At 47.4% G+C, this 21,480-nt stretch overlaps 1 protein-coding gene, 1 non-coding gene and 1 pseudogene across 14 annotated transcripts in view; 2 read left to right on the top strand and 1 right to left on the bottom strand.

Annotated features, from left to right (window-relative positions):
* The window catches only part of JARID2 (jumonji and AT-rich interaction domain containing 2), a 282,534-nt gene that overhangs the window by 67,217 nt on the left and 193,837 nt on the right, over window positions 1-21,480 (top strand). The gene's annotated exons all lie outside the window — the stretch shown is intronic.
* Window positions 404-507, top strand: LOC118153278 (U6 spliceosomal RNA). The gene has a single exon (XR_004742535.1). It is a non-coding gene; the product is annotated as a U6 spliceosomal RNA (small nuclear RNA).
* LOC118153311 (U6 spliceosomal RNA) lies at window positions 13,979-14,079 on the bottom strand (annotated as a pseudogene).

Here is a 21,480-nt window from a genome sequence, read left to right as displayed (position 1 = left end):
ACTTGTGGTGGCTTTGTTTTAATAAATGACATTGGGAGCTATTTATAAATCATAAATTAGACATAGTTTAATCACAGTTTGGTGCTTGTGTGTAGAAGGAGACAGAACCCTGGAGATGCAGTTGAGGCCTCTTGAGTGAAAGGAGAGAGGAAACTTGGATTGGAACAGTGTCACAGACAACCCCTGGTACATAATGCCAGAGGTAGACCCTATAGGTTGGGGAAGATTTGGGGACTATAATGAATGGGCAGTAATAATTAGTGAATTTTTTTAATAAATTGCTTTCATTACTCTAGGTTTCCTGAGTGCTTGGTTTAAACCAAAAAATATGCACATACTTTGCCTGGTGTGTTTGTTTGGGCTTGCCAGTATAGAAAAGCCTTATAGAGGAAACAGAAGAATGATCCTTTCAGCAGCATATATGCTTACATTGGAACAATGCAGAGAAGATAAGCATGGCCTGTATGCAAGGATGACGCGGAAATTTGTGAAGCGTTCCATATTTTTATTTATTGGAAAATCAGGTTTGGATTATGCAATTTCAAGGAATATAGCATCTTCAGCAATAAGTTTTGAATTAGATTTTGCCTTAGAAATGTTTTTTACATAATACCTATATTAATTTAAAAAAGGAAATAGAGGAGCAGCAGCATGCTTGTCTAAAAATTGAATTGATTCTGCCAGAAGGAAGAGTTTAGATGTGTGTTTTTCTTTTTTTTTTTTTGGAGACAGTTTTGCTCTTGTTACCCAGGCTGGACTGCAATGGCACGATCTTGGCTCACGGCAGCCTCCGCCTCCTGTGTTCTGGCAATTCTCCTGCCTCAGCCACCTGAGTAGCTGGGATTACAGGAACGTGCCACCATGCCCAGCTAATTTTTGTATTTTTAGTAGAGACGGGGTTTCACCATGTTGACCAGGATTGTCTCGATCTCTTGACCTCATGATCCACCCACCTCGGCCTCCCAAAGTGCTGGGATTACAGGCGTGAGCCACCGCACCTGGCTAGATGTGTTTTTATTGCACACAACTTCCTTCAGATGCCAGGTAGTAGACAATCTACAGGGCTAGGGATGATGGGAGAGAGAGAGCTGTGTCCCTTTACAGTGCTGTTTGAACCCATTTTTATAGCAAGGTTGATAACCACCTGTGCCACCTGGTTTTCCAAGATGGTAGGAATGATTATGTGACCTGTTGTCTTGTCTTGGAGAGCTCTAGACTCGCTCATGTAGCTTTAATCTTTAATGTGGGAATCATAGGGCAGTTAATAAACCATAGGGTCAAGTGTGTAGTCTGCCATTTTAACTCAGAAAAGAGTAGTCGCGTATCTAGAGTGTGACCTTAATAATTGAGATTAGTTACAGTCAAATAAGTGAAGTATCTTCAGCTGCTTCAAGTCAGTTTTAGGCTGCAAATCCCCAGATATTGTGGTTGTCCTGAATTAGTGAAATAAGTAGTTGTTTCACCCAAATCTGTCTTAGGTTTTTTCAATTTGAGAGTTTGGTTAAAATTGTTGGTGGAACTGGGAAAGTACATTAATGAAGGAAGCAAATCCTGGAGTGTGTGCTCCCTGGGCCCAGTGTGCCGTCCACACATTTAGTGCGGCCATTACTGACTTCAGAAATGAGTTTCCTGGGCTTCTAGATTTATGAAAGAAGTAAGTGATGACTTCAGAATTATTTCTGTCTTCAGATTGAGTCCCCAGCGACTGAGTGTGTACACTGGGACCAGGATTAGAACATAGTTTACATGGGTCCTGCTTCCTGTTTCATCCCGCAAATGTTCTCTTAAGTGTTTTCTCAACTAATACGGAAAGTACCACTGAAGTGGGACTTGTATACAGTTTTGATTCTAATAAGGGGTCTGCTTGCTTGAAAACATATGTCAAACACAGATTCTGTGCTTTTAAAAAAATTATTTTTTTTGAGATGGAGTCTCAGTCCGTTTCTTAGGCTGGAGTGTAGTGGCACGATGTCAGCTCACTGCAACCTCCGCCTCCCGGGTTCAAGTGATTGTCCTGCCTCAGTCTCCAGAACAACTGGGATTACAGGCACACATATTTTTATTAGAGATGGGGTTTTATGAACTCCTGAACTCAAGGTCTCTAACTCCTGACCTTAAGTGGTCTGCCCACTTTGACCTCCCAAAGTGCTGGGATTACAGATGTCAGCCACCGCATTTGGCCCACAGCTATTGTTTTTAACAGAGCTTTGAAAGCAGAATGAATTGGTTAAGAGGATGGCTACCCAGACACACTGGGTTTGAATCTCAGCTCCCTGCGGAATGACCTTGGGCAAGTCATTTAGCAAGGCTGTGCCTCAAGTTGCTTGTGTAAAATGGGGATAATAGTACTTTTGTTATAGAGTTGCTGTTGGGTTTCAATGAGTATGTGTTTGATCTAGAATGAATCTCTTGTAGACAGTTGTGAGTATTATGGGTTGTGTTTTGTGTGTTTCTCCTCCTATCAGTTATTTATAATTAGAAATGGTACTTTGTTGCATGTGGTTAATTTGATTTTTATCAATTTAGCAGTAGAATTTTTTTCTTCAGAAATAATTTCTTCCTGTCCTTCTGTGAAATCCCCTTGATAAAGGGGTAAGAACCAGCTCTGAGGACCAGTTGAAAAATAATTGATCTGAAACATAACAGACACTGTCAACATGTCAGTTTTTTCCATTTTGCAGGAAAATGCAGGTCTCATTTAGGATAATAGTTTGATTTCCTGAGATGGATATAGGTTTGAGTAACTGAGAGTCATTTAAAAGTGATGCATAGGTTTGCAGGTAGAAATACACTTTTGTTTGAAATCTGGGGTATTCAGTAAACATTGTGGTAAGAGTAATTTCCCCCAAAACTCCGTAGGAAATTTTTACCTTTGACTTCAGTAAACCTGGAGTTTTGCCTCTTGAAGTTAAAGTGAGGTTGAACCTGAGTGCTTACCATGTAACTGATGGGTCCATAATCCACCACCAGAAGGTGCCCTCCATGTCTTGAAGATGCTTGTTCTGAAATGTCTTCTTGGGGTTTAGTTGGAATTTCTCTTGCTGAGATTTTCGAATCTCAGAAAATACCACGGCTGCCCTTGTGTTTGTTTTAGCTGCACACCCTTCATCTTCAGGGTGGATGCACCCTTGGGTGGCGTTGCACGCAGCTGGAGTATGGAGAGCCGATTGAGGGCAGAGTTGGGAGACGCTGATCCCTCCAGGGTTTGTTTCTTTAACACCAGACCTGCTCCCACAAGACTGGTGTATTTAGGCCTCCCGTCTTCTCCTGGGCAGCAGGGCCTGCAAGTGCCAGCAGATGAGGTGAGGACAGACAGGGAGGTAGGTCAGTCTGTTTGCTCTGGCGCTGAGGTTCACTGAAGTTGCTGGATTTGAGTTTGTTCCAGATTGGTGAATATGTCAGCTGTGAGAATAAGAATGATTAAGCAAATAGGACTTCTGCCTTTGTATTTAAACTTCAAAGAGAAAGCTGAACTTCAAGGCCCAGCTGGAGGACACGTGGATCCAGCCAGCATATTACATGTAGGCAATTGGAGAAGGACAGGGAGACAGTAGGGGAGGTGCAGCGGGATGAGGAACACAGTTGTCTACATGAAACAGGCAGGACTTTGTTTTCGGGCACCTGGAATGCTCTCCATTTCCAGCAAGAACTTCAGGTTTTGTTGTTGTTTTGCTTTGGTGATAGTGGTTGTTGCCACCTGGAGCAAAGCTGTCTTTGTAGCCCACAACTGCACCGTTTCTGGTAGTGAGCAGGCTGGGAACCACACACTCTTGTTCTGACATTGGCTGGAGGCACCCCCCTCCTTTTTCCTTGCAAGGTGTCTCAGAGGATTGTCATTTGAGGCATGCCGGATTCACGGGTGTGACTGTGTCAGGACTGGCTTGTCTCATTAAAAAACGTTTTTTGGATCAGAAACAATGAGGGGTGGGAAAGGCAACAAAAGCCTCTCGAGATTCCTGAATTGCTCAGGATGTTATAAACAGTAAGTGCCTCTTTTGATCTTGGAGGGTGGTGTCGGGTAGGCGAGAAAGGGGATGGTGGTTATTGGGAAGAGGGCTGGAGCCAGACAGCCATAATGGCTTGTCCACAGGCTGCTGTGAATCCCAGTGGCAAAGAGCTCTGTACTTCCCGCTAATTTCGGTTTTCTTTACTGTGGCTGGCTTTATTAAAAGGGCATAAGGAAGCAGCCTAGACTTCAGTCCAATAAGTTTTCTAGGGTAACAGACGAAAAATAAATTTGGACCCTTTGTAGTTAAAGAGAAAGTAAGTAGGATAGCTAGCTTTTATAGCTTATTTACTTTCTTGAGGGAGAGAGAACGCTGTCTGTCTGTCTCTCATATGTATATTTCATGCTTGGAATGCTGTAAATTATCAAAGAGATTCATTAGACAAGCACAGATGTTTCATTCTGTGTTGAAACATGGCAAGGTTTGAAGTTGGTGGACCAATGAGAAGCTGTGCTGCCTTGAACAGTAATTTTAAAAGGATGGCTTTGAAATAATCAGCATATCTTTTGTAACTTTTTCTTCAATGTGGTTCTCCAGAGGCCATTTTGTATCTGAGTGACATGGAATGGAATTTCCCTGTTTTTTTTTCCTGTTTTTTTGGTGGTGGTGGTGTGTGTTGTTTTTTTTTTTTTTCCGGGGGTGGGGGGACGACAGTCTCCCTTAAGCCAGTTGCCCATGCTGGAGTGCAGTGGTGTGATCTCAGCTCAGGACAACCCCTGCCTCTTGTGTTCAAGTGATTCTTGTGCCTCAACCTCCTGAGTAGCTGGGACAAGTGTACACCACTGTGCCTTGCTATATTGTGTGTGTGTGTGTGTGTGTGTGTGTGTGTGTTTTAGTAGAGATGGGGTTCACCATGTTGGCCAGGTTGGTTTTAAGTCCCGGCTTCAAGTTATCCACCTGCTTCAAAAGTGCTTGGTTTACAGGCCTCAGCCACTGCATGTGGTCTGTCCCTAGTTTCTGGGACAAAATTAGGAAATGAGATCTGTGCTTGAGGGAGAAGCAGAAAAGTGTAACCTAAGGATGGCCCTTTGAGTTTATTTGATGAAAAACTACCTAATCAACAGTTGCAGATTGTGTAAATAAAAAAAAATAGTGGTGGGTACTTCTTAAATTATGCAAATTTGATGTAGTCATCAAGGCTTCTTGCTTCACTGCATCATTTAGCTTTTGATTTCGGAGAAGTTCAGCCCCTCGACTCTTTCCTTATTTGTACTGAGATACTTCATTCATACTCTTATTAGGGAGTGTATCTACAAGTAATTTTAAGTAGACAAGGTTATATTAGTAGAACATAGTTACTTTGAGCTTGCCGATTTCTTTTGTTGTTTTACTAGTATGTTTCAAATACTTATTTTTTTTTTTATTTTTTAAAATTTTTTATTGCATTTTAAAAAGGTTTTGGGGTACATGTGCAGAACATGCAAGACAGTTGCATAGGTACACACATGGCAGTGTGTTTTGCTTCCTTTCTCCCCTTCACCCACATTTGGCATTTCTCCCCAGGCTATCCCTCCCCACCTCCCCCGGTTTCAAATATTTAGCATGGTGAGCTGAATAGCTTCTGATCTGTGCAAATCGGCATCCAACAAAAGCTGACTAGAAGGGACTGTGGTTATTATGGAAGCTTGTGAAGAGAACGGGAAATACGTTACTGTGTTAATGTCCTCTACAATTCCAGTGACTTAGCATTAGTTAAGCTACAGATAAGGTGTTGGTTGTAAAAGAGTAATTCAAGTTAGATTAACTCTGTTTCTTTTCAGTCATAACCAGTTGAGAGGAGGAAGAGTTTACATTTTATTAGGTAGTTCAGAGAATGTAAGTGTGAGAATAGAAAAATGTATTTAAGAAATTCAGTGATTGTACTTTACACAAATTAGAGTGGATTGGTAGCTTTGGGGGGGACTCTCATATAAGTGGGTTGAAGTATAAGGTGTAATGATGGCTGCTCATTATCAAAAGGGTACATAAATTTGATTTGTAGGTTATTTTGAAACCTAATATTCTTTAAATTGACCTGGTATTCATTAAAATTATAAAGAAGATGAACCTGTATAACTAATGTCACAAATGTTTTCTTTCAAGAATCCTTCTTTAGTATCTAGATGTTACTCAGGAAGGATTATGTAAGAATTAATTACTATATTTCATTTGTGGAGTTAACCATATGGTCTCTAATTTATGTATATTGCATATGTAAATAAAACCAATAAGGAGCAATAGCCAGGGCCTTGCAAGAATATGTGTATGTGTTCCCCGAGTCTCGGGCGTCTCCCGCCCCCCTCCCCGGTCCCCGGGTCTCCCGCCCCCCTCCCCGGTCCCCGGTCCCCGGGTCTCCCGCCCCCCTCCCCGGTCCCCGGTCCCCGGGTCTCCCGCCCCCCTCCCCGGTCCCCGGTCCCCGGGTCTCCCGCCCCCCTCCCCGGTCCCCGGTCCCCGGGTCTCCCGCCCCCCTCCCCGGTCCCCGGTCCCCGGGTCTCCCGCCCCCCTCCCCGGTCCCCGGTCCCCGGGTCTCCCGCCCCCCTCCCCGGTCCCCGGTCCCCGGGTCTCCCGCCCCCCTCCCCGGTCCCCGGTCCCCGGGTCTCCCGCCCCCCTCCCCGGTCCCCGGTCCCCGGGTCTCCCGCCCCCCTCCCCGGTCCCCGGTCCCCGGGTCTCCCGCCCCCCTCCCCGGTCCCCGGTCCCCGGGTCTCCCGCCCCCCTCCCCGGTCCCCGGTCCCCGGGTCTCCCGCCCCCCTCCCCGGTCCCCGGTCCCCGGGTCTCCCGCCCCCCTCCCCGGTCCCCGGTCCCCGGGTCTCCCGCCCCCCTCCCCGGTCCCCGGTCCCCGGGTCTCCCGCCCCCCTCCCCGGTCCCCGGTCCCCGGGTCTCCCGCCCCCCTCCCCGGTCCCCGGTCCCCGGGTCTCCCGCCCCCCTCCCCGGTCCCCGGTCCCCGGGTCTCCCGCCCCCCCTCCCCGGTCCCCGGGTCTCCCGCCCCCCCTCCCCGGTCCCCGGTCCCCGGGTCTCCCGCCCCCCCTCCCCGGTCCCCGGTCCCCGGGTCTCCCGCCCCAGTCTCAGGTCTCCTGCCTCCCGTTTCCCGTCTCCCTTCTCGGTCTCCGGTCTCTTGTCTCCCTTCTCGGTCTCCGGTCTCTTGTCTCCCTTCTCGGTCTCCGGTCTCTTGTCTCCCTTCTCGGTCTCCGGTCTCTTGTCTCCCTCTTCGGTCTCCCGTCCCAGTCTCCGTTCTCCCATCTCCCTCTCCCATCTCCCGTCTCCCTCCTCGGTCTCCGGTCTTTCGTCTCAGGTCTCCGGTCTCTCGTCTCCCTTCTCGGTCTCCGGTCTCCCGTCTCCCTTCTCGGTCTCCGGTCTCCCGTCTCCCTCTTCGGTCTCCGGTCTCCCGTCTCCCTCTTCGGTCTCCGGTCTCCCGTCTCCCTCTTCGGTCTCTCGTCTCCCTCCCCGGTCTCCGGTCTCCCTCCCCGGTCTCCGGTCTCCCTCCCCGGTCTCCGGTCTCCCTCCCCGGTCTCCCGTCCCCCTCCTCTGTCTCCCGTCCCCCTCCTCTGTCTCCGGTCTCCGGTCTCCCTCCTCTGTCTCCGGTCTCCCTCCTCTGTCTCCGGTCTCCCTCCTCTGTCTCCGGTCTCCCTCCTCTGTCTCCGGTCTCCCTCCTCTGTCTCCGGTCTCCCGTCTCCCTCCTCTGTCTCCGGTCTCCCGTCTCCCTCCTCTGTCTCCGGTCTCCCGTCTCCCTCCTCTGTCTCCGGTCTCCCGTCTCCCTCCTCTGTCTCCGGTCTCCCGTCTCCCTCCTCTGTCTCCGGTCTCCCGTCTCCCTCCTCTGTCTCCGGTCTCCCGTCTCCCTCCTCTGTCTCCGGTCTCCCGTCTCCCGTCTCCCTCCTCTGTCTCCGGTCTCCCGTCTCCCTCCTCTGTCTCCGGTCTCCCGTCTCCCTCCTCTGTCTCCGGTCTCCCGTCTCCCTCCTCTGTCTCCGGTCTCCCGTCTCCCTCCTCTGTCTCCGGTCTCCCGTCTCCCTCCTCTGTCTCCGGTCTCCCGTCTCCCGTCTCCCTCCTCTGTCTCCGGTCTCCCGTCTCCCTCCTCTGTCTCCGGTCTCCCGTCTCCCTCCTCTGTCTCCGGTCTCCCGTCTCCCTCCTCTGTCTCCCGTCTCCCGTCTCCCTCCTCTGTCTCCGGTCTCCAGTCTCCCGTCTCCCTCCTCTGTCTCCGGTCTCCCGTCTCCCTCCTCTGTCTCCGGTCTCCCGTCTCCCTCCTCGGTCTCCGGTCTCCCTCCTCTGTCTCCCGTCTCCGGTCTCCCTCCTCTGTCTCCCGTCTCCGGTCTCCCTCCTCTGTCTCCGGTCTCCGGTCTCCCTCCTCTGTCTCCGGTCTCCCTCCTCTGTCTCCGGTCTCCCTCCTCTGTCTCCGTTCTCCCTCCTCTGTCTCCGTTCTCCGGTCTCCCTCCTCTGTCTCCGTTCTCCGGTCTCCCTCCTCTGTCTCCGGTCTCCCTCCTCTGTCTCCGGTCTCCCTCCTCTGTCTCCGGTCTCCGGTCTCCCTCCTCTGTCTCCGGTCTCCGGTCTCCCTCCTCTGTCTCCGGTCTCCCTCCTCTGTCTCCGGTCTCCCTCCTCTGTCTCCGGTCTCCCTCCTCTGTCTCCGGTCTCCCTCCTCTGTCTCCGGTCTCCCTCCTCTGTCTCCGGTCTCCCTCCTCTGTCTCCGGTCTCCCTCCTCTGTCTCCGGTCTCCGGTCTCCCTCCTCTGTCTCCGGTCTCCCTCCTCTGTCTCCGGTCTCCGGTCTCCCTCCTCTGTCTCCGGTCTCCCTCCTCTGTCTCCCGTCTCCGGTCTCCCTCCTCTGTCTCCCGTCTCCGGTCTCCCTCCTCTGTCTCCGGTCTCCGGTCTCCCTCCTCTGTCTCCGGTCTCCCTCCTCTGTCTCCGGTCTCCCTCCTCTGTCTCCGGTCTCCCTCCTCTGTCTCCGGTCTCCCTCCTCTGTCTCCGGTCTCCCTCCTCTGTCTCCGGTCTCCGGTCTCCCTCCTCTGTCTCCGGTCTCCGGTCTCCCTCCTCTGTCTCCGGTCTCCGGTCTCCCTCCTCTGTCTCCGGTCTCCCTCCTCTGTCTCCGGTCTCCCTCCTCTGTCTCCGGTCTCCCTCCTCTGTCTCCGGTCTCCCTCCTCTGTCTCCGGTCTCCGGTCTCCCTCCTCTGTCTCCGGTCTCCGGTCTCCCTCCTCTGTCTCCGGTCTCCGGTCTCCCTCCTCTGTCTCCGGTCTCCGGTCTCCCTCCTCTGTCTCCGGTCTCCCGTCTCCGGTCTCCCTCCTCTGTCTCCGGTCTCCCGTCTCCGGTCTCCCTCCTCTGTCTCCGGTCTCCCGTCTCCGGTCTCCCTCCTCGGTCTCCCTCCTCTGTCTCCGGTCTCCCTCCTCTGTCTCCGGTCTCCGGTCTCCCTCCTCTGTCTCCGGTCTCCCTCCTCTGTCTCCGGTCTCCCTCCTCTGTCTCCGGTCTCCGGTCTCCCTCCTCTGTCTCCGGTCTCCGGTCTCCCTCCTCTGTCTCCGGTCTCCGGTCTCCCTCCTCTGTCTCCGGTCTCCGGTCTCCCTCCTCTGTCTCCGGTCTCCCTCCTCTGTCTCCGGTCTCCCTCCTCTGTCTCCGGTCTCCCTCCTCTGTCTCCGGTCTCCCTCCTCTGTCTCCGGTCTCCCTCCTCTGTCTCCGGTCTCCCTCCTCTGTCTCCGGTCTCCCGTCTCCGGTCTCCCTCCTCTGTCTCCGGTCTCCCGTCTCCGGTCTCCCTCCTCTGTCTCCGGTCTCCGGTCTCCCTCCTCTGTCTCCGGTCTCCGGTCTCCCTCCTCTGTCTCCGGTCTCCCGTCTCCGGTCTCCCTCCTCTGTCTCCGGTCTCCGGTCTCCGGTCTCCCTCCTCTGTCTCCGGTCTCCGGTCTCCCTCCTCTGTCTCCGGTCTCCCGTCTCCCTCCTCTGTCTCCGGTCTCCCGTCTCCGGTCTCCCGTCTCTCTCCTCTGTCTCCGGTCTCCGGTCTCCCGTCTCTCTCCTCTGTCTCCGGTCTCCGGTCTCCCGTCTCTCTCCTCTGTCTCCGGTCTCCGGTCTCCCGTCTCTCTCCTCTGTCTCCGGTCTCCGGTCTCCCGTCTCTCTCCTCTGTCTCCGGTCTCCGGTCTCCGGTCTCCCGTCTCTCTCCTCTGTCTCCAGTCTCCCGTCTCTCTCCTCTGTCTCCGGTCTCCGGTCTCCCGTCTCTCTCCTCTGTCTCCGGTCTCCGGTCTCCCGTCTCTCTCCTCTGTCTCCGGTCTCCGGTCTCCCGTCTCTCTCCTCTGTCTCCGGTCTCCGGTCTCCCGTCTCTCTCCTCTGTCTCCCGTCTCCGGTCTCCCTCCTCGGTCTCCCGTCTCCGGTCTCCCTCCTCGGTCTCCGGTGTCCGGTCTCCCTCCTCGGTCTCCGGTGTCCGGTCTCCCTTCCCGGGTCTCCCTCTGTCTCCCTCCTCGGTCTCCCATCTCCCTCCTCCCCCTCTGTGTGTGTGTTTCTGAGAGAGAGAAACTTGCATATGAAATATGACCTGCAGTTTGTAGTAGTTTTGTGATATTGTTGCATTTATTCATTTTCTTTGGGAGTTTTATCAAATGGTAGTATTCTAATTTGGGGATGGGAGGCAGTGTATCATATGATTTTATTACTACAAGTAGTATTTTGCAGTAGTTAGTATGGTGTAAGCAGATGGAAAATGCCAGGAACTTAAAAGAATTTTAGGAAGAAAATAACTAGATCTGTGCAAGAATTCAACCAGTGCGATTACTCAGGGGTGTCAATTACAAAACAATTGGCCTGTGCCAATTTATTAAGTTTTAATAGCGTGATCATATACCTTGTGGGGATAAAGAGGATGTCATTTTTTTTACACCATGAAGAAAGTAATGAAGTTATTAGTTGTTTGTGAATTGTCCACCGTGAACTACGGCTAACTGAACTAATGAATTAACATTAGTGTTTTGGAATATTAATTATGGTACAGTTTGTGAATGGGAACCTGCAATTCACATTATGTTTGACCAGGATTTTTTTGTTTTTGGAGACAGTTTTGCTTTGTCACCAGGCGCCAGGCTGGAGTGCAGTGGTGTGATCTTGGCTCACTACAACCTCTGCCTCCCAGGTTAAAGCAATTCTCCTCCCTCAGCCACCGGAGTAGCTGAGACTACAGGTGCACGCACCACACTGCTCAGCTAATTTTGTATTTTTTAGTAGATGGGGTTTTCACCATGTTGGCCAGGATGGGCTTGATCTCTTGACCTCATGATCTGCCTGCTTCAGCCTCCCAAAGTGCTGGGATTACAGGCGTGAGCCATCGCACCAATCCTGACGAGGAAATATTTAATATGTTTTTAAACCTTTTCGATTGGGCCTTGAAACATGGTTGGGAGCTTTTTATTATTTCTGCTCTGTTTCTTAAATGTGGGTGGCAGTGAAATCAAGTTCTCTTTTCGGAACCAAAGACTGTGACTGTCAGGGGTTCATCTGTTTCATCATTTGTCGTTAGAAAACATGATTTCCTTCAGCTTCTCCTCATTTTTACAAACCCATCTCACTTGACTCTTCTTTGGGTCAGTGGCTAAGTAAGTTAACAACAATTACACACAACAGAAATGCTTTCTTTGAAGATACGAGACTTGAATAATAGGGTATGAGTTAGAATAGCAATCTAATTTTATAATCTGAAGGGTTCTTTAAGTATTAGATTTAGTGTCTAGCCGTTGATGGGAGAATGAGAAATCCGCGTAGCTCCTGTTTGGTAGGATGAAAAACACATACATGTAATTTCAAATAACCAAAAAGCCATCTAAGCTCCAACAAATCATCCTATGATTCTAGTTTTCAAGGCACGGTAAGAAGAGTGAGGGGAAGGTGCACAGGCTTCTGTGCTTTGATTATGAGGCCCGGTTAGAGGGCACCAGGTGTGGTGGCACACTCCTGTAGTCCTAGCTATGGAAGTCATATTCACTGTTCATCACTCTAGACCAATTATTGATTTGCAAATGGCTGTGAAATGTTTTATCACGCAGTGTGTTTTGGCTGTGTTCAGGAAGCACTGGATACACTGGCTAGCTGTGTGCTTTAAGTAACATTTTCCCCTGATTTCTTTTCTTCAAAGTGCGACATACTAGTAGCATCTACCTTCCCTGCAAGGATTTCAGGTTTCATGACAGAAGATATGCTTAGAATAGTACTTGGCATATTTCAGGGATTTGTCTGAACCCAAATACCTAGGCCATATTTTTAGTCAGGGGTCAAGGAGCATTTATACGAAGGACTGGCTCACCCGGACCTTCTTTAAGTCATTTAGCCAGACAGCAAATTCAGGAGCCAGCGGCTCATTTTGGGGGTGATGTTTTGTATGAGAAGTTGGTAAACCCTCCGGGTAGCAGTAGGGGAGATTTCAGGATGGAGAAGAGAGGGGATAATTGATTTCCTAAACTGCTTCCAAATTATTATGTCTTCAAACAAAATAAAACTTTCCCCCTGAATTCCAAATTCCAGAATATTAGGCATAACCATAATATAAACATAGCTGCATAGTCTTAAACCAGAGAGAAAAATTCCAAGCTGTTCTGAATTATCTGGTTCATTTGAGATTGGACTGTATGCAATTTGGTCGTAGCAGCAGGCTCATTCTAGTAAATGCTCAGGTAGCAAACACCAGGACTGGAGGCTACTTTTCCCTACAACATTCTGGTTGGAGGTTTCCTGACACGTTCATTCTGGCTGTTTTTCTTTTCCACTCTGTGGTAAGGAACCTCTTAGATCTGTGTGGGTGGTGGGCTTTATGCCTGCCAGGCAGGCAGGGACATCCTGGTTTCCCAAATGCATTTCTCCTGCCTTGCCTTCTGTATCCATTAAGCGAATCTGAACTGTGTAGGATTAGCTACGTCTTGTTCTTTCCTTTTCTTTCTTACAGTCACAGGAACGAACGTGTGTGTGTGTGTGTGTGTGTGTGTGTGTGTGTGTGTGTGTCTCACCCTAGCCAGCCTGGGGTGTGTGTGTGTGTCAGTCTCACCCTAGCCAGTTTGTGTGTGTGTGTGTGTGTGTGTGTGTGTGTGTGTGTGTGTGTGTCTCTCTCAGCCTCACCCTAGTCAGCCTGGGGGATGTGTGTATGTGTGTGTCTGTCTCACCCTAGTCAGCCTGGGGGATGTGTGTGTGTGTGTGTGTGTGTGTGTGTGTGTCAGTCTCACCCTAGCCAGTTTGGGTGTGTGTGTGTGTCCCAGTCTCACCTTAGCCAGCCTGGGATGTGTGTGTGTGTGTGTGTGTGTGTGTGTATCTCACCCTAGCCAGCCTGGGTGTGCTGCAGCACTGGGAAATCCTGCCCGCTTGGCCTACCATTTTCATAGATAAGACTGACTGAGCAGTAAAACCAAGGGAGGGCTTCCGTTCAAATATCTCGGTCTTGGCTCTTTGGTGATTTTCCCTTGACAGCATGCCTCTCATCTTTTGTCTTGAACTTGAGTGCTGTGAGACCACCACACTGATGTCCTTTTACTTCACACCTTCAAATCCAGTTACATACTGTTACATACTGAGATCCTAGGGGTGAGGACTTAAGACTTTTTAGGTGACACAAGGCAGCTGATAATATTTCTTAACATTGTCTTTGAAAGAAAATTTCTTTTTTGGGTGTGTGGTGGCTCATGCTCATTAATCACAGCACTTTGGGAGGCCAAGGTGGGCAGATTACAGCATGGTGAAACCTCATCTCTATTAAAAATACAAAAATTGGCCAGGTGTGGTGGTGTGTGCCTGTAATCCCAGCTGCCCAGGAGGCTGAGGCATGAAACTCGCTTGAGCCTAGGAGGCGGAAGATGGAGTTAGCTGAGATCTACCATTGCATTCCAGCATGGATGATAGAGCAAAAAAATAAGAAAATAAGATCCTTTTAATTTGTGTGAAGCCTAAGGTATTATCATTCATCCTTTTTGTGTTCTAGGAAATCTTCGTATAACCCAAGATTGGAAGGATTATCTCTTGTGTTTCCTCTTGGAGATATATATTTTGTATTTTGTTTGTGAGCACTTAAAGAAAAGCTTCACGAATTTGCAGATGATCTTTGTACAGGGGCCATGCTGTCTTCTCTGTAGCATTCCAATTTAAATATATGAGCTGCCAAAGTGAGCACCATGACCTTTTTTTTGTTTTGTTTTTAAAGGACAGTCTGCCCAGGCAGGAGGCTCACTGCAATCTCCACCTCAGCCTTCTGAATTGAAGCGATTCTCCTGTCTCGGTTTCCCAAGTAGCTGGCACTGTAGGCATGCACTGCCACGCCTGGCTAACTTTTGTATTTTTCGTAGTTTTGCCGTGTATTCCAGGTAGGTTGTGAACTCCTGAGTTCAAGTGTGATCCTTCTGCTTGGCCTCCTACTGTGCTGGGATTGCAGGTGTGAGCCACCGCTCCCACCAACCACTTTTTGAGTTAATATTTGTTTGGAGCAAAGTATGGGACAGAGGTGGTTTTTTTAATTAAATTTAAAAAAAAAAAAAAAAAAGCTGTTGTAGTTGTTTTATACTCAAAGGGCAATCCATGCCCTTTGACAAAGAATTTTCATAGCCCACAAAGGAATAAAGTAGTAAGTTATTTAAGTTAGTCAAGCCCGTCTAATCCCTTGCTAGAGACATGTTTTTACAGTTTTTCTATGTATTCATGTGTGTGTGTGTGATTTCATTTTTTTTTTCTTTAATGAGGGCCCTACCACAATTTCAAAACTTACTTTTTTCAACTTTTTAGTCACCAGGCTCGCCACCTTTACTTCCTCTTGAAACATGGTTTTTCTGTTTTCTTCATAGACTTTTATAATCTATACCTTGTACCTGAGGGGATTGTGTTTTTGTTAATTTTGACTTTGATTTGCAATAAGAAATTTTGAATTGAGACCCAGCATTTGTGTGCGCCTGTGTGTGTGCACGCACTCACGTGAAGCAATTTCAGCCTTTTCTTGCTCTCGGTGTTGTTATACTGTAATCTATTCTTCTTTCTTCCCCGCTGTTTAATTTAAAAGAAAGATGCTTGTCAAGAGACCCAGGACATCGATATACTATTAGGGATGAGCAGTTGAGAAAACCGCACATCTTGAACGTTCACAGCTTGTCCTGAATTTAGCTGTGTGAATGTCTAAGGGTGCTTTGACCAGTTCATACTACCCACAGACACTTTCTTCTTGATGGTGTGCTTTGCAGGAGGGTGTTTAAGGGTGACATGATGTTCTTCTTGTCACCTTGGGACTTCCGTTTTACCTCAGAATAAAGAGGACCATCAAATTCTTGCTAACTCAAGGAAATTCTCATTTACCCCCATAGATTTGCTCCATCATAGCAGTTCTCAAACTGTCATCTAGGGATCCCTAGACCATAGTCCCTTTCTTGGGACTTGTTGAAAAGTAGTATCCTGGTAATACCAAGATATTATTTTCTTCATTTTCTCCCGAATGTGCAGTGGGGCTTTCCAGATGCTACGTGATGTGTGATGACATCACGTAGACATTTGCAGAAGTGGAAAACAGTGCCTCTTTTCTCACATTTTCAATTCATAAAATACAATTTTCTTAAAAATTTCCTTCACTTTAACATGTAATGATTGAATAATTTTCTATATGAATGAACATAAAATTGTTTTAATTTCTGGTATGAATATCACTGTGCATATAAAACTCAGGTAAATAATTGTTTTTTTGAGTCCCGAAAATATGCAGTACACTTCTATGCACCCTCTCCTAATTGCATAAGTATCAACTCATGGTGTATTTTGTTTCATTTGCACCTTAACTTAAAGTGAAGGAAATCCTCAAACAATTTTTTTGTGTTGGGGGAGGGGAGAGACAAAGTGGAGTTCAGTGGTGTCATCACAACTCACTGTGACCTCAAACTCATGGGCTCATGCAATCCTCTCAGCCTTCCCACTAGTGAGGATCGCATGTGTGCACCATCGTGCCCAGCTACTTATTATTTTTTATAGATGGGGTCTTGCTATGCTCATGCTGGCCTTGAAGTCCTGGCCCCATGCCTTAGCCTCCCAAGTAGCTGGGGCTACAGCTATGTGTCACTGCACCCGGCTAATTGTTGTATTTTTAGTAGAGACATGGTTTCAGCATGTTGTCCTGTCTGGTCTTGAACTCCTGGCCTCAAGTGATCTGCTTGCCTTGGCCTCCCAAAGTTCTGGGATTACAGGAGTGAGTCACCATACCTGGTCCAGTATTTATTTTTAAAAGCCGTGCATTCTGTTTAGAGAAAACATCCCCATGATACTGACAACATAATGAGTCAGGTATTCAGATTTCTGCTACTGTCAGTCTCTCTCTCTCTTTTATTTTTTCCTTTTTGAGATGGAGTCTGGCTCTGTTGCCAGGCTGGAGTGCAGTGGCACGATCTCTGCTCACTGCAACCTCCGCCTCCAGGATTCAAGCAGTTCTCCTGCCTCAGCTTCCGGAGTAGCTGGGACTATAGGTGTGTACCACCAAGCCCAGCTAACTTTTATATTTTTAGTAGAGATGGGGTTTTACTATGTTGGCCAGGATGGTCTCAAACTCTTGACCTCGTGATGCCCCCTGCCTCGACCTCCCAAAGTGCTGGGATTACAGGCGTGAGCCGTCGGGCCCATCCCAGTGTAACTTTTTAAAATAAGGTCTATACGTTGATACTGGTTGGGTTGATAAAACATGTTTGTTTTTAATCTCTCTCTCCTTTTAATTTGTTGTTCTTGAGGAAATGAGGTCACTTGTCACAAGGGCCACAGCTTTTGAGAGTGGAGGTGGGTCATTTAACCTGGCAGCAACATTTGGGTCTGACCTGCAACACAGCTGATGGGGTTTTGCTTTGGAATCTTCTTTGCTCCCCTTTTCTCTCTTACTCTGTGAGGCACCTTCCTCCTCAATTTTTTGGGGTTGGTGCTGTTTCTTTTTAAACAATTTATTTTTTAAATAGACAAATCAAAATAGTAACTTCTAGGTTTCCTTATTTGTTTTCCTTAAGAGACAGGGGCTTGCTCTGTCACCCAAGTTGAAGTGCAGTGGCGCGATCATAGCTTGCTGCGTGCTGTCTTTTAACTAGCCCCCACCTCACCCCTGCACATTTTCATAGTTTAGTCCCTTATCAGTCTCAGGGCACAACTCTGCAATATGTGTAATGCTCAACTTATTTGGTGAGACCACGAGGGGGAGATCTGATGATGGGATCTCAAGCAGGTGTAAATGTGAGTGATGCTGCATTCAGCTGCCATCTCTTCCATTCTGGAAGAGAGAGAGAGAGTATGCACTCTTGTATACTGCCAGTGGGTGGTTGGGAGGAGTAGAGAGGACTAGGAATGAGGGAGGGAGGTCATAAAGGACACAGGAAGCCAGCCTTGGAAAGAAGAGGGCATCACAATCTCTGGGGTAAAACGACAGAGCTGTAGAAATTTGATTCTAGGACCGTCTTTGTAAAAAGTATCAATTTAAGAAGCAGATGAATGGGCTTGGTTGAGAACTGGACTGAAATGTGCTTTCTGCCCTCTTCACTTTCACATTCTCATCCTTCAGGACTCACTGTTACTGTGAAGCATTGTTCATCCCCCACTTGGATGCATTTTCCACGTTGCGGTAACTCTGGCGTGCACCTTGTTCGTGTTTGTCCCCACACATATCATGCAGTATCTTGTTCTCAGAGACCCCTACCATCCCCAGCCTAGCCACCTTTGACTCATCATCCAGTGAACTGCCAGTGAATATTTATTAGAGGCCCAGCATATGGAGCTGTTCAATAAATGTTGGTGCAGTGGAAGGCTTTCCCCTGAGTGAGTGTATGAAGGGAACCAGGAGGTGAATTTTAAGGGTCAGTGGCTTTTGCAACACCCCTGAAAGGGCTGTCCAGCCTTGCCGCTCCTGAATACCCTTATCTTACAGTGTGCTGAGGTCCAGAGAAGCAAAGAGCACCCCCACAAAGTCAGCTGTATGCAATTCAGGTGGCAATAGAACTTGCGAACAGGATCTCCAAATTCTCCAGAACATAGTAAAGCCAGTATTTACTGAGTACCCACTGTGTACTAGGCACTGGGCACGACGATACGCTTTTATGTTACTTCCAGTTCCTGTAACACCAGTGCTTGCAGGTTGTTGTCGCAGGTTGTGAATGACTGTGCTGCCTTAAACCTGTAGTTACTTGAAATGCTGACAATAGAAGGCGGTAGCAAAACTTACTGTCATGGAGTGTCACTGGGAGGGTTAAGTGATTACGTGTATGGGCTTGGAACATTGCCAAATTTTAATGACTGCTAACTCCCGTTGTTCCAAAGGTGGAATTTGAAATACACAATTGTTGCCCAATGTAATATAGTAAGTGTTAAAGTGTTAAAGCCAGAAGCAAAGTCTCATTTACTCCAGACTTCAGAACGCCCTTAACAGTCAAATTAAGAGATTCAGATGGTCAAGAAACACCTTCCCCTGTTTAAAATTTGCAATGACTTCAATTACAACCAGTGCAGCACATGTTGATACGGCCTGGGCTGTTGTCTGCTGCAGCAAGGTTACATGTCTAGTGTGTGGAGTGCAGAGGGCCCGCCCTTAGAAGTCTAGCTGCCGAGGCCCCACCTGTGTGGGGATGGGCATGGAGGAATACCGCTGTTCGGGAAGCCTATGAAATGTGACCATAAATAGAAGCCAGAGAAGTGATTAGACTGTCAAATGTATTATCCTAATAATGGTCTGTTTTCTAGGTTCTTCTTTTTCACTTGGGGCCACATGAGCATCTCTACACCTATTGTGATTCCATTGTCTCAAGGAAGCAAAGTAGGTCAGAAACAGGACTTAGGAACCCAAAGAAACAATTTGTGTTGATGCTTAAATTGAATGAGGCAGAAACAAATGTGGTGGTGGTGGTGGTGTTGTTGTTGAGAATTGTTTTGGTATCGCTCCAGGCCTGCAATTCCTTCCTTAGTCATCATATTACTATCCTTTGGGGACTCTGGCCTGGGATTCTTCTGCTTTATGGTTGTGATTAATCCTGCAATGGTTTGGGGAGGGATGGGCCTGGGGAAGTCAACTGCTACCAGCAGCGAGCAAGGCTAGGGTTTATAGGAAGAGTTGACACCCTGTTGGGATCTAAAAGAAGTTTGACCATTATTGTGCTGAAATGAAAACTAGCTCACAGTTTTGCTGTTTGACTCAGGGCAAGCTCACTGTACGTCTCGAGGAGTACTGGACAGCATGATGGTCTCTTATGCTGTCCTCATCCCCATTGGAGGGTGCACAGATTAGTTAATGTCTCCCTTTCATGAATGAGAGCTTTCATCTTTAATAAGCGGGTTAAACCGCCCGCACTGTATAGCCTGTGAAGGTCAGGCAGCCATTTGGATTTTATCTTCCCATTTCTAGACTGCTGACAGAGTTCTTGTGCAAAGTTGGGAATCTTCAGGTTTTAACATGTTTTCTTCCTTTGCCTGCCCGTGAAATGCCCATATTCTTGAAGAGTCGAAAAAGAAGTCAGAAATCTGTTAGGTTGCAAATATTGTCAATTTTTTAGGAAAGATCTTTGTAGAACCTGAGTGGAGGTTCATGTTTTGTAGTCCCGATTTTAAAAAACATACCTCGTGTATGCATGTTCAGCAGATTCTTGCCCTCACTTAGTTTTCACTGGGTTTCTGGGTTTTTACTGTGATTAAACTTGACATTCATTTAAGGAATGAGTTGTGATGTTCTCTGGTCATGACCTAGGGAAAAGGATATATATGTGCTCTAGGAGCGAAGTCTGGTGAGAAGTTTGTATTCTTTCCTTTCTTCTTTGATTTCACAAGTCAGGCTGTAACTTTAAAAGAAACTATAGGGGCTGTTCCCCAGGTTATTCACAAAATGAGTCTTTGTCTGCTTTTTCATTCACCATCTGGTTACAAAGCTAAATTGGAATCGTGCTTGTTTTAATTATTTTCTACTTGTGTGGCCAGGAGGTTATTTGGTCTGGTGAGGTTACATTATAAGCCTGCGTGCTCATTAATACCACCGAGTCCACATCCTGCGCCAGCACTGGAATGGTTAAGTTGATCCACTTGTGTGGCCAGAGTTTGATACAACACAGTGGTCAGGACCACATTACCGGAGGAAGTATGGTGTGTGGGTTTTACCCTCTTTTTTCATTTTTTTTTTCTTCTGATAAATAAGTAGCTTAGGTTGGCAATCTTAGATTAGGGCCCGGTGTTTATTAAAGGGACAACATATTTCAAAAATTTGTAGTTCTAATATTTTAAAAGCATAGAATGTAAATTAGGAAAATAGTCAAGACATTTAACGTTTTGAACACTTCACAGAAGGAGTAATGGACATAGTGTAGCTAGAAACTTCTCTGTGCAGTCATTATTTTTGGTGAAGCAGCCAAAAGATGCAATCACTGCTAAGAGGTATTGTTTATACTGGGAAAGCAACCTCAAAAGCTTTCTCAAAATATGTATATTTTAAAAATCCTCTCTCCTTTCTTCACATTCCTGCGTTGGAGAGACCGAATACTTCAAAGTAGTCAGTGTTTGTAAAAGGTGACCTTTTTCAGGTTCTGGAAAAGAGTGTTAGGTGCTGTAATTAAGTAATTGTTTCCGAAGATAGTCCTTAAGTACAAGGAAGACTTCATTGTCTTGTGAAATGAGCAGGAGTTCAGGAACTAACTACTGATTTATAAATAAATGAAGCAAAAAGGCTGTTTGTGATCCCTCACATGTGTAATCCTAGTACTTGACATTCATTTAAGGAATGAGTTGTGATGAAATAAGCAAAAAGGCTGGGTGTGATAGCTCACATCTGTAATCCTAGTATTTGGGGAGGCTGAGGCAGTTGGATCACTTGAGCCCAGGAAACGAGACTGGGCGGTATGGCAAGACCCTACATCTACAAAAGCATACAAAAATTAGCCAGGTGTGGTAGTGCACACCTCTTATCTCAGCCACTTGGGTGTCTCAGGTAGGTGGATTGCTTGAGCCCAGGAGGTTAAGGCTACAGTGAGCCATGGTCGCACCACTGCACTCCAGCCTGGGTGGCAGAGGGAGATCCTGTCTCTAAATAAACAAATAAAAACATTAAAAAAAAAAATAAAGCAAAAGGAAGCTGTAGGCCAGGAGTGGGGAAGGAAAATAGGAGGAGTGCCCCCAGAAGGCCAGTACTGGCAACTGTCTTTAGCAGCACTTTAAGAAATACGCCAGACAGAATGGGGGATCCATGTGTTATGCATTTGTCAAAACCTGTAGAATGTAGAACACAGAGAGCAGGTGAATCCTAAGGTAAGCTGTGACTTCAGTTGATAGTAAGGTGGGACCCCCTTTTCTGCAGTTTCACTTTTTGTGGTTTCTTATCAACAGGTGTCTGAAAATAGGAAATGGAAAATTCTAATTCATAAGTTAAAAAAAAATCCTCGACTTTATGTCCTTACTTGAGGACTGTATTGTCCTGTTTGATATTTGGGAGCATACTTGCTAAGGCAGTCCGTTAGAACTGCACGCTTTGTGCAGGAACTGAGGTCCTTGGAAAGGCTGCTTGAACGTAGCTGCAGAGTCAAGCTCAAAACCAGTTGCTCTTTGCCAT

This window comes from Callithrix jacchus, chromosome 4 (genome assembly GCF_049354715.1).
Source record: "Callithrix jacchus isolate 240 chromosome 4, calJac240_pri, whole genome shotgun sequence".
Taxonomy (NCBI): Eukaryota; Metazoa; Chordata; class Mammalia; order Primates; family Cebidae; genus Callithrix; species Callithrix jacchus.
This window is presented reverse-complemented; position numbering and strand designations above follow the sequence as displayed.